The sequence below is a fragment of the Choloepus didactylus genome, chromosome 7 (genome assembly GCF_015220235.1).
Source record: "Choloepus didactylus isolate mChoDid1 chromosome 7, mChoDid1.pri, whole genome shotgun sequence".
NCBI lineage: Eukaryota > Metazoa > Chordata > Mammalia > Pilosa > Megalonychidae > Choloepus > Choloepus didactylus.
Window position 1 is genome coordinate 14,073,646 of NC_051313.1, and position 18,335 is coordinate 14,091,980.

Sequence of the window (18,335 nt, forward strand, 5' to 3'; positions counted from 1 at the left end):
CTAAATCTTCTTTTCCTCCCCTCAAGTTGTGTCCCTAGTTAATCAGATCACATCTTTAAGAATAAAAAAAAAATTATGGGAAAATTAGGGCAGCCACCAAAGCATCACTGCCTAGGACAAGCCTTCAGTGGAAGGCAGATATGAACTAGGGCACAGCGCATCATTATTGCTAAGCCACAAAATTATAAATTGACTTTAAATTTATATAGACCAGCATTAAATGTGTACCAAAATGCCACATTTATAATCAAGCAAAAATGGAAGGGAAAACCAATTAGCTGAAATAGAAACAAATGACAACACATTTTCAAAGCAATAAGGATTGAGAAAGACCCTGGGGTTTTGTTAGTTTATTTAAGACAGAATTATTCTTCTGTAAAATCAAAGAAGATAAAAGACTAACGTTTCAGCTAAGAAAGGTTTGGTTTGCCGAGTTCTAGGAAGTGCCTGGACCTGCCTGCCAGGCCTTTCGGTTTCAGTGCCCAGGGTTCTGGGTGCCCACAGTCCGGCAGGGCCTCCTGGGGAGAGCTGGTGAGCTGGGGTCAGGCCTGAGTCCTAAGTCTTGGCAAGAAAAGAACAACAACAAAATGTTCACTGTGTTCTTTGGAGGCTCTTATACATTGGCCACTGCACTGGTGGAAGGTGCTAGATACTTTCCCTTTTGAAGCTCCTTGTAGCACTGACTGTTCGATAAAGAAAGGTGAAGCTCTACCTAGAGAAAGACTATTTGCTTCAAATATGATGCTTCAAGTGTGGGGAAAGGACTGAAGAGGGCAAGAAAAGCTGGGAAAATGCTGGATAAACCAGGAAAGAACACGATCACAATAAACAAGAATTAGAAAGGCAAGAACGGTAACTCAGGAAGATAGCAGAGTGAGAGGAGAATAAGTTGCCCCCTCTTGATTAAAGCACGTATGAAGCACCAAGGGCTAGAACGTAGAACTAGTCCTTTCCTTACTCTTGAGGCGAGCTGTGGGATGTTTTTCTGTTCACAACTCAATGCCCCCGTCTAATCTAGGGCCTCAGCCAAGTTCTTGTTTAAGCACTTGAACAAACTATATCAGCTCCTGGAAAAGCTTCGGGGGCTGCCTTTCACAGAAACTGCTGTGGCCCACACCTGGCAATCCAACTTGTTTCAAGTTACTTTCTTTATCATGATACAAATAAATAAATACTAAAAAATTTTCTTTAAAGAAAACATCAGAGATAAATAAATTCAAAATATTATTCATAGTCCCTAAATCAAGACTGAATCTTGAAAAATACTGATTCTGCTAAAAGGAACAAATGAATGAATGAACAAGTAAGTAAATAAGGAAACACTCTTAAGGCACGTGTCAAGAAACAGATACCTTAATTTCTTGAAGTTTTATAACGAATCAGGCAAACTGAATCGTAGTTTTACATGTCCACCATGACTCAACCTATGGCTTTGGGAAAACCTTGCAATTTCTCCATACTTCAGTTACTCACCCAATTGCGTGAAATTTAATTCCCTCACAGCAGTGAGAGTTTTAATTCAACATTTATAAAAAGCTTTTCAGTTTCCCCGATTAATAGGCAAAATACCGTCATAGTGGTATAACACACTTTTCAAAAAGTGTAAAGGTAACAATCAAATCTGATGTAAAATAATATTTTACTTGAGAAATAAATATCAATCATATTTATTACTTCTCCATTCCATTTGCAAAGTATATAAAAATTACTTCTAACATAAAAAGTATCAAATTAATATTCAAGCCAGTTGAAGTGTTATCACTGCTATCACCGTAGGCCCACCTTCTTGGGGGAAGGGGAGTTGTTTCATTTTTCCAGGCTGCCCCATATTTATATGGTGAAGCGAGGAATGTTGGGCAGGCTTTTGAAGGCCTCTGGCTTTATTTGGGTGTTTCTGGCTTCCTAACGCACTCTAGTCTTACAACCATAAAAGTACTCCTGAATGCTTCTGGAAATATATAACAAATCCTTAATCAATTTAAGAGTGCTTTAACTGCATACGTGAAATTTCTTGGGAGGAAAATGTTAGCTATTCCATACACATATAGTTCACTTAAGTTAGCTAGCAAGTTCCTTCTCAAAGGCACAAAGCAGTTTCCCCATAGTAATATAATTTTCAGCTTCATGTGCATAAGTCCTATTGAATCCCTTAGAATAACAGGAAATTCTGCAGGGAAAAAATCCCACAAAAATTGATACTAATATTTGCCCAATGCAGGAGGAATAAGTTAACTCTTTTGAGTTGGATTACTCTTTTAAGGCACTAAATAACCACTAAAGGTTAACTAGAGACTTAATTAACCAGAAACCATGAAAACTGAATATTATGGCAACAGAATTTTCTACAAATAAGGATCAAACAACAAAGTAAAAGGATTAATATACTCATTTTAAACCTTACGTATTATACTATTTTCACCAGGACTTGAGTAGCAATTTTCTGTATTTTGATGCATTAACTTTGATTTTCACATTTTGAAGCATTAACTTTAATTTTCACATTTTTACATTCTGTAAATTTACAGATTTACAAATTAGTACATTGTTATGGCATGGTTGATATGTCAATATATAGTAATATTTATCAACACATGTTCAAAATGGAGCAATCACTCATTTATAATACAATGTCTGTGCCTTTTTTCTTTTATATCTATAGTAGTATATGTAATGTACTTAGAAAAGTGCTTAGCACATAGCTCTTAATAGAATAGTAATGGCAAAAATATAATACCTTATAAGTTCACATCAATCACATCAGAGTGAAAGCTGTTTCTCCTAATAATTCTGATACACAATTTATGTGCTAAATGAAAAAAATATAATGAATATGATATACACTGATTTTTTCTTTCCTACAGTTTACAACCAAGGATATATATACAATAATCATTCATATAACTGTGTAGTGGCACTTATTTCTAAAGTGAGAGATTAATTATATACAACATATATTTATTATATATGTGGTTAATAGAATTATTTTTCCTACTCATTGACAGTTCCAATCAGCATATGGGTCTCAAAGAAATTACTACCATGAACCTCCTTGTTACAAGAGCACAAATAACCACAATGTTCAGTTAACCAGAAATGTCTGCCCTTGGCTTTTAGGAGAAAGACACAAGTATCATCACAGGGATGCAAAGTGTTATAATCTTCCTGAAAAGTATTTTACACCATCTATGCAATATCAAAATGTACATACCCTGCCACTTTTTAAACCCCTGAATTTAGAGTTTTATCTACAGGAATTTTTGACAGTGTACAGAGATACATAAAAATCATCACTGCAAAATGATAGTAGTAAAACCTAGACATGACTTAAATAATCCCCAAGAAGGAAACATTTAAGTTACATAACACGCTAAATAGAAATATCCAAATCTATATACACTGATGTGGAAAAATATTCAAGATACAGCAAATTAAAAACAAGTATTAAAACAAATCTGTGATCCTTTTTGGAGTTAAAAATGTTAAAATAAAAATAAATTACATCCACCCATAGTTCACATGTAAAGAAAAAAATGTCTGAATGGAAGCACAACTGAAGTACTAGCATCAATTTAAGCTGATTTGTGCAATTTGGAGATGAATGAAGTGGGGGCATTCACTTTTTACTTTAACTATGTCTTTTTAAATAAACTTTTTAAATAAAGAATACCATGCACACAACAAAATGCACAAGTCAAAAGTACAGAGCTGGGTGAACTGTCATAAACTCAACACCCCCATAGAACCAAGAGAGATAAAGGACATAATTAGTACTCCAGAGCCTTTTTCCTGCCCCTTTCCAGTCACTTCCTTGAAAGGTTAACCCTATCATAACTGTCTTAAGCTGTTACACTAAGCAAAGATCCCTTTTGTTAAAAAAATGTTTAACAAGAAGAGTCATTTAAAAAGATCACTAGTTGAAGCAGTATGGATCCCCCTTTTTTAATGGGGGGGGGAGTTATTCGAAAAATGCAATTCAAAATACACAGTGAGCATTTGCAGTGGGCCACCGTGAGCCAAAGTTAACCCAGAGCCAAAGTTAACCCAGTGTTAACGCGGTGATCCCCCACCCCTCCATGAGGCAGCCACTATTATTATTCCCGTTGACACAGGCTGGAAATAACTTGTCCAAGGTTACACAGCTGGCGAGAGGCAGAGCCTGGGCACAGCACAACAAAGGCAGTGAGATGCCAGGTTTTGCAACTCATTGTCAGACACAAACAAACAAAAATAAAGGCAGCACGAGGTAGAGTAGGAATCTCTGGAGTGTCTCCTGCAGGAGGTTCTCTTTTTCTCTTCACTTTGAGTAAATCACTTCACGTCTCTGGATCCAGCATCTCATCTGCAAAATGGAAGGCTTGGGCTAGGGCACTCTTCAGAGCTGATTCTCTGCTGAATAATGAGACACACTAACATACACAGCGATATGCTTCATCATGAGGTAGTGGAATCCCGTCTTGCATTCAAACATGACTCAGACAAGGAAATAAAACCACAATTTTTGAAATTATTGGAAATAAGTATTTTAATTTAATGTTATTTTTGGACATGGGAGGGCACTTTTTCCCCCTTTTAATAGGCAATTTGGTGGTTTGGGAGGGTATTGCTCATCTTTTTGTGGAAAATGCCTAAGCCAAACCACTAGAAATAGAACAAAAAGTTTTTCTTCCTCGATTGTGCCTGAAAACAAAAAAAAAAAAAGATGTAATTTCTCTCACCATAGGGTCACATACACTTTTAACACACACATCTGGGATTTTTGGTCCCCACGTTTTGAAACACTGACACAAAGAAATACAGAACATGCTTCCTCTCACATGAAATCCTTAATTCTGAGGATTAAAAAATCCTCAAAATAACATGAAATTTATCTCAGCAGAAAGCAACTGAAAAGGCCAAGGTTTGTTTCTGGAGAAAACTGGGAGTATTAAGACTGTAAACCTCAATTAGCCATCTGTCTTTTAAATTTCCATTTACACAAAATACCAATTTAGGCTGGAAATATCTTTTCTTCCCACAGAATCAATAAAATTTTGGTACAAATTAAGCTCTTAATAAGTCAGAGCAGAAAATAACCAATAATCTGGATTCTGTGACTGTAATCATAAGGTCAGGTGGATTCATTCTTTGTAGTTGTCTGGTTTCAGATGCACATTCTTTGAAGATAAGCAAGGAATAGTGTAGTTAATTTCCATCAATACAACAGGCATTGGGGCTACAGAGGGTAAAGGGGGTGATTTCCCCCCTCAATGAGTTAGAAGAATCTCTCTGGTCAAGAGACTCATATAAAATTAGCCCCAGCACAATGTACTGTTAGATTAACAGATCAAATAAAGTGTTAGGGTATTATAGAGAGGAAAGAATTAATTCTGCCTCAGCCTTAGGGAAGGCTTCCCAGAGGAGGTGACATTTGAGCAACGCCTTGAAAGATGAATAGATCTTTTTCCGGGTAGGGATGAATGACTAAGAGGCAAAGTTGGGAGGGGAGACAGGGCAGTGGAGGACAGGGGTGAGACTATCTCATGGAGAGAAAGAGAAGTGCCTCACTGGGTTGCATGCCATAGAATACTCTTAAGACACGTCTCACCCATCAGGACCCATGGTGCAAAGAATCAATCTAAGAAAGTAAAAACGTGATTAAGTAATCTGGAGGGGTTTCCTGATTTACGAACCCAGGAAGTGTTGATTTGGGAAAATAACAACCTCTGGTTTGTTGGCTGCTCTCCAGCGACTGGAGGGCTACCAGGCTTCCTGTTCAATGTCAGCCACAGCATGTCTGGATGGACCTAAGGTTCGCTGTGCCTTCTGTGGACTTCCTGCCAGTTCACGGAGCAGAACTCACCTCCACTGTCTGAAAACTCATGATGTAAGCCCCTGACTTAAAACCCCTGGCTCTGCTGGAATGTCCCCACCTGCCGTTGGGTTGCCCAGCACCCACCTCACCTCTCGGCTAACAAATAGCTGTGCAGGGTCCTTCTCCTCTTGGAAAACAGAAAGACATTTGGGTCACATACAATGTGCTATATTTGGAACTACTGCCTCCCTCCCAAGAGTACATTTTGGAAATTACAGCATAAATCAAAAGAGTGGGGGTGTGTATGTGCATGTAATTTGTGTGTTGTCAAGTACTTCTGCCCTGCCTACTTGGGTATCAATGGATAAATGATGTGACATCTAGCTAGGTCACTCTCTATGTCAGCTTCCAGGAAACAAGATCACCCGCCTAATAAAGTTCAAGTAAAATGACAACATTAGACAATGCCATGTGTGGGATTTCAAGTATCTTTAAAATTACTAATGAGGTAAAAAAAAAAAAAAATTCTCTACTATTGAGAGCTCATACGAATATTACTGTAATCATAGATTTACAATTTTTAATTGTCTTATGTTTCAAAATAATGTTCATATTCAGTCCAAAACTCATGTGGGCAGCTATTTTCTCTCACTTTACGTTAATATTATAAAAGAATGTTTCCACTTTGCTCCTCTTGGTAATTTTTTAAACATCCCACAACTAAAACAGGAAGAGGTCTTCCCTGCCCTACATCATTCTTGCTGACAGCCAAGTGCTATCAATTCATAAGGAAAGTGTTGACGTCAACATTAAACCTATGGAATTAGAACATAGAAAGTGTGGATTTGACAATTAATCAAAAGAAAGATATTTTACTCTTTTCAAGATTTTCAGTTTTACTTTCCTTAGGCTGTACAACTGTTATGAAATTTTCTTTTGAAAATTTCTGATTAAAAATGAACAAATGATCTCATTCACTATGTATTTTATACATAGGCAGTTATGATGGGGGGTAACTTCACCCTTCCTGATACTGCAGACTAAATAATGTAAAACTTTCTTATTACTCACCATTCATCTATGGAAAAGGACAAGTAATTGCCATTTTTTAAACATGAATTAAAAGTATCTATTAAGAAGTAACAGTAAATGATGGCACTGTGAATTGTACACTGTGGATGACTGTAGGGTAGGTGACTATATCTCAATAAAACTGTATAAAAAATACAGAGGGATACAAAAAAAGTAATAGTAAAAAGAGTCAAAATAATAGACATAAAGGTGATTCAAGTAAATATTTATCTCCTACATACTTCCCCAGGTCTTCCACTGCCCCAACCCATATATTATTTTCAGAAAAAGAAAATATGCTGAAGACAGCCAATCCCTTCTGTGTAAAGTTTATCTATCAACACAAACCTAGGAGATATGTTTGAACTTGTATTTAAACTTGGGAGGAAGGTACAAAGATTATCCGCACTTGACTGAAAAGAGAACAATTCTTTCTTGCTCTGGGAATCTTTTTACTGTACCGAGTGATCTTACTTTGGTAATGGGTTCTCAAATGGGAGCAATTTTTCTTCCCAGACGACATTCAGCAGTGTCTGGAGACATTTTTGGTTGTCACAACTGGAGGTGAGGGAGACTCACAACACATGTGGCAGTGGTTCCAGGATAAGCAGTAACAACCGAAACTTGAAAATTAACATTTTGACTTCCCTTCTTCCCTTCTTCCCTCAGGCCCAACCTGCCATATTGCGGTTACATTGGAATCCACCAGCCTTGTGACAAATTCTAGAAATAGAGGTGCTAATTGCCTTCTATTATCACTGGAAAGATAAGGATCAAACAATATTTAAGGGTATCCTTTAGAAAGTTTACATTGAGTTCACCAAGCCCAATGTCAATGGAAAATTATGCAAATTCTCAGAATCAGTCCCTTTGGGCTGAAAAAAAGAGCAACTGGGGAAACTTAAGTACTGGTTACCAAATAAAAGTAGCATTACTGAATATGTTTATAATTGCTTAAGGTAGTTGAGCAACCGCATAGATTAAAGCTCTAAAAAATCTATAGAGTATGTGGACATATTTGTTGAAAGAAATACCAAACATTTTAAATGGCCAAAGATGAATTTTAAGCGCCTGAAATCTTTTCTCCTAAGAATACAAAATAGAGCGTTTAATTTGTCAAGACGACCCCAGAGTACCAAATTTGTGCTTGGACACTGGGTACTTAGTTTGTGGTGGCTCCAAAAAGGAATTTCAGCTCTAAAAATCTCTGGAACATTTTGGGGAATCTCATGTATAGTACACAATCAAACTCCTAACAACTACTATGCATATCGGGCACAATTCTAAATGCTTAACAAACATCTACTTCTTGAATTCTCAGAGGAATCCCACGAAGTACATTCTATTATTGGCCTCCTTTTCCACATGAGAAAACACAAGCAAAAAACAGTAACTTGTCTAACATTACAGCCTGTGGTTTGAACCCAAGCAGGCTAGCACCATGTTCTTTGTACCTAGCCAACATCCTATAAAAAGAATTAGGTACCTCAGATTTCAAGTGCTCTGAGGTATCTAACCTGCAGAGATTACCAGAATCCTTGGTTTATCCACTAGACTACTGACTTCCCAATGTGTGATGGGACACACACATACAATCTGGGCGTGGATTCAGAGTTCCACTCCTATTGGGTCAATAATAAAATCCCTGAGGCTGATCTTAAGGCTGCCAGGCTTGTCACGGTCACAGCTGTCCCCACTGCTTCCAACCTTGCAGCAGGCGATGTCCAGTACCACCAACACCACAACACCATTCCCATCCCCAGTTCACTGGCTCATTCATGCCGCACGAATTTATTGCCCACCTCCCTACTGAGTGTCAAGCAGTGTGCTGTGCACAGGAGATGCAGTGATGGCAAATACAGTTAATCCCTTCAGTACATTCTCAGTCTCGGGCAGGATTTTTAAAAATGCAACCTATCACATTTCAACGGTGGCAAGTATAATGCCAAAGGTAGAAAGTGGGTGCTTTGGGAGTAAGGAGAAAGAAGTATCCAACACTGCCTCTGAAGGCCAGAGGAAATACCATTTTGAATCTTGAGTCTTGAAGAAAAAGAGGAAAAAAAGTCAGCAGAGCAAACGGGAAATGTCTTCTAGGTAAGAGGACTCACATGCACAAAGATATGAAGGGGGAAAGACCAACATGTGTTCGAGACCTGCAAAGTATTCCATATGGCGGGGAAGAGATTTCTTGTGAGTGGGTGGTAAGCAAGGAGACTGGCCACCTGACCAAGGCTCTCAGCACAAAGGGCCTTCCTTGCACGCCCTGCTAGGAATTTTGGATTTTACCCTGTAGGCAACAGGTCAAGGAAGGACCTGTTAAAAATTGCAAACAAATGTGGTTGAACACCATGGGGATGGCAGGAGAGTCCTGGAGACAGAGCCAGCACAATTCAGAATGTTCCACAGGAGGGAAGTCAAGACACCACAACTATACTTTCTATGACAAAGACACTATGACAGAATATGATGTTAAGTAGACAAGTGTCTACTTAAAGCTAACCTGATTACCTGAGGATTAAACCTGTGATCATGGTTATAATGGTTAACTAACTTTCTGTTGGTGAATCGTGCATACAGAGAAAAAGCTAAACTATAATAAATAAGACACTAAAAACCTCAAAGTCTTCAAAATTATACAGAGTAAAAAAAACCTATTCATCCCACTCTTTTTTTTACATACCTTCAACAACACTGAAACTGAAAAGCATTTACTAAGCATTTACTGAGTACCCAGAACTTTGCTAATATTAGTAACAATGAAGTGAATAGCTAAGGAAACAAGCAAATCTAAATTAAAATTCTTCCAGAGTCTACCAAGGAAACAAACAAACAAAAAAAAGCAGCAGCATCTCAACACATATAGTCCATTTTTAAAAAATGTTCAGGTGTACTGCAGTTCTTGACAGACTTATTGCGGTCTGCATTCTTGAATTTCCTACTAAAAGCACAGTTGGAGATTACTGAAATCACTGCCAAAGGAAATCACTGTGTGATTACATTTGGCTACAATTATTTGAGCCATAACCAGACACTCACATACATTTGCATTAAAATATAAAATTTTAAGTGAAAAGAATTAGCTAATTTATGAGATCAGGTGACTCCCCAAGTCATCAGAATGTCATTCTCACTTACAACATACTGGACACATTAAGTAAGAAATATTCAATCTCTTAATCAGAACATTCAGGTCTTTTCAGATCCTCAAACATTAGGGAGTTCAGAGTCAGAGGTGAGATGTAATGAATAGATCACCCCATTGGGTATAGACAAAGGTCTGTGAATTGTGTACATGAACTTTCAGAGAATAACCCTGCCTGGTATGGGGTAAACCTACTTGAGCAAGGATAGAATTTCAAACTTAATGCTATTACTTTTGTGGGCAGAAATAAACTTAATGGTACATGAATGTAAATTTTTATGATTTAATTGTAGCCTTTCACAAGAAATGCCATTTTAATTTTAAAAAGAAAGAAAAAGTGAATAACAAAACAGTAGCAATAATTTACACGAAAAGCTAAGACCATGCCAATTTATGCTCGTGCTAGAGTTACTTCCTAAGCCTTGTGGGGGAAGGGGAGCTGTATTTAATAAAGTAAACTTTTGTGTCTGCAGGCTCTGGGTGTCTCATTCAGACATGCAACTGTATGTGGGGAACATTTTGACTGGTTTTTATTTTCTCAGTGCTAAATTGAAGTGAAGGTGCAGATTGGTTAATGAGGATATTCAAGTTATGTAAGAGTGAACCTTTCACCCATATACTACACTGAGAGATATTTTATGGGATTTGAGTTTGGGTTTTTTTGATGGATGACTAACATACTAAACCAGGGACTCTGAATTGACCCCTTTCTTCAAAAGACTCATACTTTTTTTTTGCCATTTTCAGACCCTGGAAGACCCCTGACAGAGAATTTGGAGGGGTACAGGTGGGGGCAGTAATGGCAGGGGCAGGGCTGGCGAGTGGTTCTGTGCCCCCCACCCCCACCCCTGCAACACTGGAGCAGGGCACACTTCTCTAGTGGCACACTGTCAGCTTTCATTTGAATAAAGGGGTCTCTAGCAAAATACATAAATAAAACAATGGAAACAAAACCCCCTGCTTTAACGGGGAAAATACTTAAAAGTATTAAAACACTGTTAACAGCAAAACAAAGTGCTCACCAAGAGAAAGCTTTTAAAATATAAAGTTCAATATCTTTATAAATCAAAAGTATTTCCAAAATGGGGGGGGGGGGGTGTCCCATTACAACTTAAACCTGCCTCTAGATATCCATTGTGCAGTCTTTGACTTCTCATTCCTCAGATGATTCAACATTAACAAATGTGTAGATCTGAGATTCAAAACCAGCCTTTGGGGTTAAAACAACGGAAAAAAAATTTAATTGTTAACATCTAGACAATGGATAATGCTTGATAAAGCTAAGAAAAACTCTACATGCATGTCAAATATTTAAAAGACATGATCATAAGTTCTTGACGTATGCAGTAGTGGTATTCTACCACCATTTGACTTTGGCCATTTTGGCCCAGCACACTTATCATTGTTACTCAATACGTTTCCTTACATAGATACTTTTGAAAAATTTTTACTTCTACTTTTTCTTTGGGCTTTATCTTAAAAATTATTACCCATGAAACTATAGGTTTAATGTATAATTGACATCTTTTTCTAATAGCTGTAGAAAAAAATATATAACTGACAATATAAAAATAATATGTTTATTTGGGGACCACCTAAAATCACTTCAGGTATGACTAATGGGGACAGCTGCCTGGAAAGATGCTTAATGATAAATTCTATGGGGTCAGAGTGCCAAGTTGGGGTCCCAACTCCATCTCACTGTTGCATGGCTGCCTCTCAGCTCCCTCATCTGCAAACTGGGAAAAATTTAAGTCCCTAATTTATGACCTAATCTAGTTGATTAAAGTTAACTAACCCATGTAAACACTTACAAGAGTGTTTGCATAAAGTCAGTTAGCAATAAATGTTACCTATGATTTTATGATGATGATGATGATGATGATGAGAGTAATTAGATGTACAGAGCTGCAAAGCTAATGACTATTTAAAGACTAAACTGACTATTGCTATTTGAGAATATACTTCAAGTGGCAATGCTCTTAGACATGAAGTTTCAAGATGGCTGTCCCACATCAGTTTACTGCAACTGCATTTTGAAAGTATTCAAATGTGATCATCAGATTTTACCTAAAATTTTCAATCTAAAAAAACTCTTCTTCTGAAACACATTAGAAATATCCTCACATGATAATATAGGGCTCCCTCCCACAGCCCAGAAGTACGTTAAAATAAACTTATGCATAAATAAAAGTCTTTCAATTATGAATATGTTACATAAAAATATTTTACACAGGAAAAAAAATGAGAATTCCTGACATTTTGATATAGTGTCTTTCTTCATCACAGCCATATCTGTGAGAAAAGGGCTGGACCTATGCTGAAAGGTATCTAATATCAAACTATACTGTTATGTCAGGGTCTTAAGATCAACTAGCACCTTTCAATGACAGAAAAGGTGACAGGGAGACATGGAGGTGCACTCTCTGAAACTGTTGTAACCACCTTATAAATGTGGTTTTGATAACTCAAAATGGTTTCTATCTTTAAATTAACCAGTCTCATCTCTTTTTCTGGAATAGGGGAAAGGGTTAGGGTAACAAGGGTCGTGATTGTCATTTTCAGGACCTGTCTGCTAGTAAAACCAGACATAAGGACCCAGTAGGAATCACAAGTTTCAACAGTTAGAAGATGTCACCAAGACATATATTAATGTGCAGCCCACAAGCAATATTAGGTGACAGTAAGGTTTACAAAATCTTCAGACTTCTTAAAAGCAATCAAAGTTACTTGCGCAGCTTTTGAATGTGCTGCTCTTGTTTATTTTCTTCCACTCAAGTTCAAGCTAAACGATGCCAAGTTTGGCTCCATGTTCAATTTAATGAATATTCATTGTCCCCCACATTAAAATGCATCTAACTGTAAGATGCAGTATGACACATACTGCACTTATACACCCCATCGCATCTCAGTCATCTCTAGATGATATGCCTGAAAGAGAATGTCTTTCCTCAGTTTACTGGGAAAAATTCGTGAGACAGGTACACCACAGCCCCTACGGCTTCCCGGGTGCTGATTTCCTTCACCTAGTAACCATTGCAATAGAAGCTCTTCTGCCACCCCCATTGTATTTCTGAATGCAATTAGTTGATGAAACTCTACGTGGAGACACATTATAAGAGTTGAGAATATGTAAGAATCATAGCCATTTGAAAAAGAAACTGTCATATAATATAATCTGTCACAGAATATAATCTACTCGGAAGGAAAAAAAGAAAAAACAAGGGGTTTGATAGAGCTTGGTTCAACTCTTCAGTAAGAGGATTCAAAATGTTTTGATAGCACATTTTCTATTTATTTCTTAAATGAGTGATCTGAAATATTTACAACCAGACAGTACCTAATTTTAGGTTTTAAGTGCTTTAACAGCTCCATGAAATATGATCAGCAGCTGCAAGGCAGAACTATGGTGAATAAACTCCTTATAAAAGGGGGCCTGTTTTTACTGAGTGTTCAGTGTTCCTGCAACTACCTAATAGAAAAAAAGATAATGAAAAACACGGTAAACACTCACATTCTTAAATTACTTAGCACTTCACTAAGTCTTGAAAAGGATTATCTCCCTTCTTCTTGAATGCTACATTAAAAAGCATGAGGTTCCGCTGGGTGAAATAGCCTGAATTCTATTACTTTTAAGTTAGAATATGAGTTTCCCAACATCCTAACTTTTTAAAGCAACGGTTATGGTTTTTCTACCACCCTACTTTTCTAAAAAATCTGGATGATTTAAGTTCAGTGTTCAAAATTTTTAAAAAATGAAATAACAAGCCACATAAATATATTTTTAGACACAGCTTAAGTCATTTAGAGCTTGCAACAGATTGAAAACATGAAACTGAACACTGTATTTCCCGTGGCTACGTAAAATTTATACACACCGCAAATAACAATATAAATAAAAATGGAACTCTTAGAAATATATAAGTTACTTTTCTTTTTTTGCACCAAAAGAGATTTTTAAAGAAAAAGAAAACAAATATAGAAAATTAACAAACCATTCATCTGTCATCTCCCCCACAAAAGAAACTCAAGCTAAGAGAATTTTTTTCATCCGGTTTCTAGAAAGCCTCTAGAATTCCACATCTCTTGTTCTCAATAAGAATGATTGGCCTTAAATCAATTTCTTCTTAAATAAATCCTAGATTTTTATATTTTAAAATTTGAACACATTACTTAAATGTTAGCTATGAATGCATACATGTACATTAAATTTTCATTTTGGAAAGGAGAAGGTAAGATTTTGTAATTTAATAAAATGAATACTAATAAAAAAGAATAATAAGGTGAATGTTTTTATTTCAGTTATAACTGTGAAGCAACCTCTAATTGTGATAATTAAAATGTTAAAGCTTACTATTTTCAGCTAATTTACAAAGGAAACAAGGCATTTGTTAGCCAAATTTATGTTAGACTTACCCTTATTATGAACAACAAGGACATATCCCAGATAATCTGGGAAAAAAGGGAACAGTTTCCAGCTAATCTAATTATGTTACTTCCAAAGCTGGAACTGTCAAAGATTTTAACTTGTTTGTACAGTCATTCCAAAAAAAAAACTGGTTTAACTTTGAATGACTTACAACTTTTAATCAGGCGGAACACACTATTTTTATGGTTTACAACCAACAAGAAAAGTGGGTGTAGTTACATCTGCGTTTGGTATTGTTGCCATAAAAATCCGTCCCTGACCGTCTAGCCCTACACAAAACAGTCTGCCTCTTGTTACTATTGCTTTTACTTCTTGGGATAATTTTAACATTAAAAAAAAGACACAAATGCTTTAGAAGAGGCACCACGTATCAAATATTTTAAGGATCCTCTCCCCTTCTGCTTTTCTAACTTTGGGTTCTTCGTGTAAAATCTTGCCAAAAATATTGTAAAAGAAAAAAAAAACGCGATGATCCTCCTCAAAATCACGCTCTGCGGGGGAAAGGTTATCAAGTACAATCTCCTTTCTGAGCTAGTTTTAAAAATGAAAACAAAAACTACCCAACAAACAAAATTCCATCATCGTCTTTAATACCGTCCGTCGCCTACGTGTAAACGAAACTTCAGAAACTGTGGATGCGGAGACCCCGGTGATTAAACACGCCTAAAACTCTCACCTAAGTCCCTTCTGAGCCCGCACTGAAACTGACAAGCGCCCGAGGGTGCAAAAAGTGGCGGCCGGTGAGAAAAAGAACAAATGGCCATATTCGAGAAGCTATATTTCGCTCCATCAATTACGCTGATCCCAGGGTGCCAAGCCAAAATGGGTAAGGGAGAAAGAAAACTGTTAAGTATGAGCTCTTAATGTGAAACCTAACCTGTTGGTTCTCTTAGGTATCAGATTTTGGAAGTGTCTGCAATGACAGCCAGGAAAGCAAATTAATGGCCAAGGGCCCACTGGGTTTGAACACGAGACTCCTGTTACCTCCTCACAGATCAAGTACACAACACACGCACACGGAGGTGCTCCACGTGGATCTGCTCAGAAACCAAAACACCCGCCCCGGCGCTGTTTTGCAGCTTGGCGGAAAGGGCAGAGGGACCTGCACCGTTCTTCCACTGCCCTCGGATTAGGATTCATGAATGACTCGCTCTGCCTGGCTCGGTGACGGAGGGAGAGGCGAGGGGAGCGAGGGGAGAGAAGGTTTCCAAACCACCCCACGCGCGCGCGCATACTCGCCCAAAGAACAAACCCCTTCGGCCTTCCCTGGGTCAAGGGAAGGGGAAAATGCAGTGGTGGAGAGGGAGACAGCTTGGGGAGCCAGTGCTTCTCCAACGAGGAAATCAAACTGCACTGTTGTGTTTCGCCACCACTCTGCCTTGGGGCTCCCTCCGCAAACCCCCTAGTAGCTCCGAGCTGTTCCGAATGTTGTATACAAAAAGAAAAGAAAAAAAAAAAAAAAAAAAAAAAAAAAAACACCCAACAACAACAACAGAAATCCTGAAAACAATACCAAACTAAAAGTTCTTTGCAGTGTGGCGCAGAATAAAATCGACATACACACCATCTACTTCCAAACCCCGCAAAATGACACTTCAAAAAGGGAGTCGTTTCAGGTCCCACAACCTGCTCGCCCCAGCCAGGTCCTTTCGTTGGAGAAGTTCTAATCCCTCCATGGCATCCGCACTTGGAGCCAATGGAAGCTACTTCTCCGACAGGGCGCCTCTAATTTCACGGACCCTGGCAAACTCCAGGAGACCGTCGATCCACGCCACCTAACAACGATTAAAGTGGGATCCCCGCAGTTTCAGAGCTCTGTGCGCGCCCGGAGATCTGAGCGCAAGGCTTGTGAAAGCCCGCATGCAGCAGCGGACAAGCCCGGACGCCGGGGCCCTGCAAGGCCCCTGGGGCAGCGTCTTTACACCCAGCGTCTCCGGGGTCACCATGAAATAATGAATGTCTCAGGCAGGATGCGGAGGAGAGCCTGGGGCGCGCTCCTCAGGAAAGCGGGGCCAAGGCAGGCAGAGACGACGCCGCTCGCTGAGGGACCGCGACCCTGTCCCTTGTGGCTGGGCAGGCTCGGAGGCAACTCAGGGCGCCCGCGGGGCAGAGCCGGACCGCGGCCGTCCGGGCGCCCCCAGGCCTCCCTCACCACACTCCGTCCCGCTGCGCGTCTTCTGTCCCCTGTGCCGGGCTGTCCAGCCCGCCGCGCGTACTGTCCCGGCGAGAGCTTGGGGTTCCAGCGGACTCCTGGACGGGGGTCGAAAAAAGGGGACACTCACCTCCTCCTCCCGGATGTCTTGGGAGATCGAAGTGAAGTTCAAGTGCCGGTCCCCGCCGTGGACCCCTGAGTCGGTCGCTAGGTACTTATTCTCCTTCCTTCCAGTGTCGAAGTTTCCCCTTCGCGCTGTGCCTCTGGTGAAAACAGGACATCCCCTTCGGCCACCCCCCGACAAATCGCATCCACAAGTGGGGGAGAAACGGGGCGGGGGGAGAATCCAGCTAGAGGAGGAGGAGGAAGGGAGAGGAGCCAAAACTCCTGACTAACGACAGGGGGGAAAAAAAAACCCAAGGAGAAGACAAGAAAAAGGGAGCGCGCGCCCAGCCACCGGCGCCGTCACATCCCAGCCTTCTCCCTGCTAGCCCCTCTCTCGAATGGGAGCGACAGCTTCACATGGAGCAGGGGGCAGTTCGGCGCGGCCCGGGAGCTGCCGGAGGAGCGCCGCGCCGCGGGCGGCCTGGCACTTGCGCACGGGCTATGGGGGGTGGGGGAGATGGAGGGGAGGAGGGAGCGCGGCCGCCGGGGGCGCGGAGTGCTGGACACGCGGGGACCACTCCTTTGGATTTGACCTCGGGCGAGTGCCTGCTGTCATCATCTGCGGCCTCGCGTGGGGCCCACCCGCGGCCTCAGGGCCCTGGGCGTCCCGGGTGGCGCCGCGGTAATCTCCGCGCCGCCCCCACCCCGCCTCCACCCGGCCTGGCGCCCGCCGCGGCGACCTCCGGGACGAGGGGAGGGACCCGCGGCCGCATTCCCCTCCCCGGACCCAGGAGCCGGCTCCCCCCACCTGCTTCCGCGGGACAGTCCGGGGAGTTTGCTCCAACTCTGGGCTCTCCGGGGCCCGGGTGCCGGCCCCCAGCGGGCCTCCCGCCAGACTCTTTTCCACTCACCCCAAGGAGAAGACAGAAGGGACTTAGCTTCCTCGCAACAACGTACAATAAAAACCAACCCTCGCCCAGACTGGGGAGCTCTCTCTGTCTGGAGGAAATACCCTTTTCCGTGGACATGTGTGCTATGAAGGAGTAAGCCGACCGGGGATAGACTGCTCTGGGAGGGCCTGGGCCCCTTCCAGCGCGGGGCGCAGGTACCGGCATCCCTCCCAGGCGCCAAAGGTCAGGCAGCGACGACTGACTTCCAAGGCAGCGTCAGAGCCTCCCCAGGCACACTGCTGAAATGCCTTTTCAGGCCTAAGCCTTTTGCACATGCATTACATCCCTACACAGGACCGAATATTCTATATGCACACACGTGTGCATCACAAGGGGCCACAGCAAAGTAGATGGAATAAACAATCCATAAATTTTGTATCCTGTTAATCACCTCTTCCTAAATCCCACTGTCTATTTTAGGAGCTTTGATTGTCACAATAATAAGTGTCTTAGATTTTTGAGAATATACTGAATGTCATATACTGAATGACCAGTCATTGTACTGGACACTTATAGTACATGACAGTTCATTTACTTTTCACAAAAACTCTAAGAAGTGGTTATTATTATTGAACTCATATAACAGATAAGGAAACTGAGGCCCAAATAAATGGAACTTTCCCAAGGACAAACCCAATGGTCTCTAACCACAAAGCAATCCCCCACACCGCCTCAGATGTGGCCTAAGAGAGGAT

General features: G+C 40.5%; 1 protein-coding gene across 12 annotated transcripts in view; it reads right to left on the minus strand.

The window, feature by feature from the left end:
- The window catches only part of EYA4 (EYA transcriptional coactivator and phosphatase 4), a 307,648-nt gene extending 289,960 nt beyond the window's left edge, over nt 1-17,688 (minus strand). For 9 of the 12 annotated variants that reach the window (XM_037844425.1, XM_037844423.1, XM_037844424.1 and 6 more), the window contains exon 1: nt 16,716-17,073. The gene's annotated coding sequence lies outside the window, so the exon portion shown is untranslated. Of the gene's footprint in view, nt 1-16,715; nt 17,074-17,498 lie in introns of those variants that run through there. The other 3 variants (XM_037844422.1, XM_037844416.1, XM_037844414.1) reach the window with 2 other exon arrangements.
- Nucleotides 17,689-18,335: the final 647 nt, after the last annotated feature.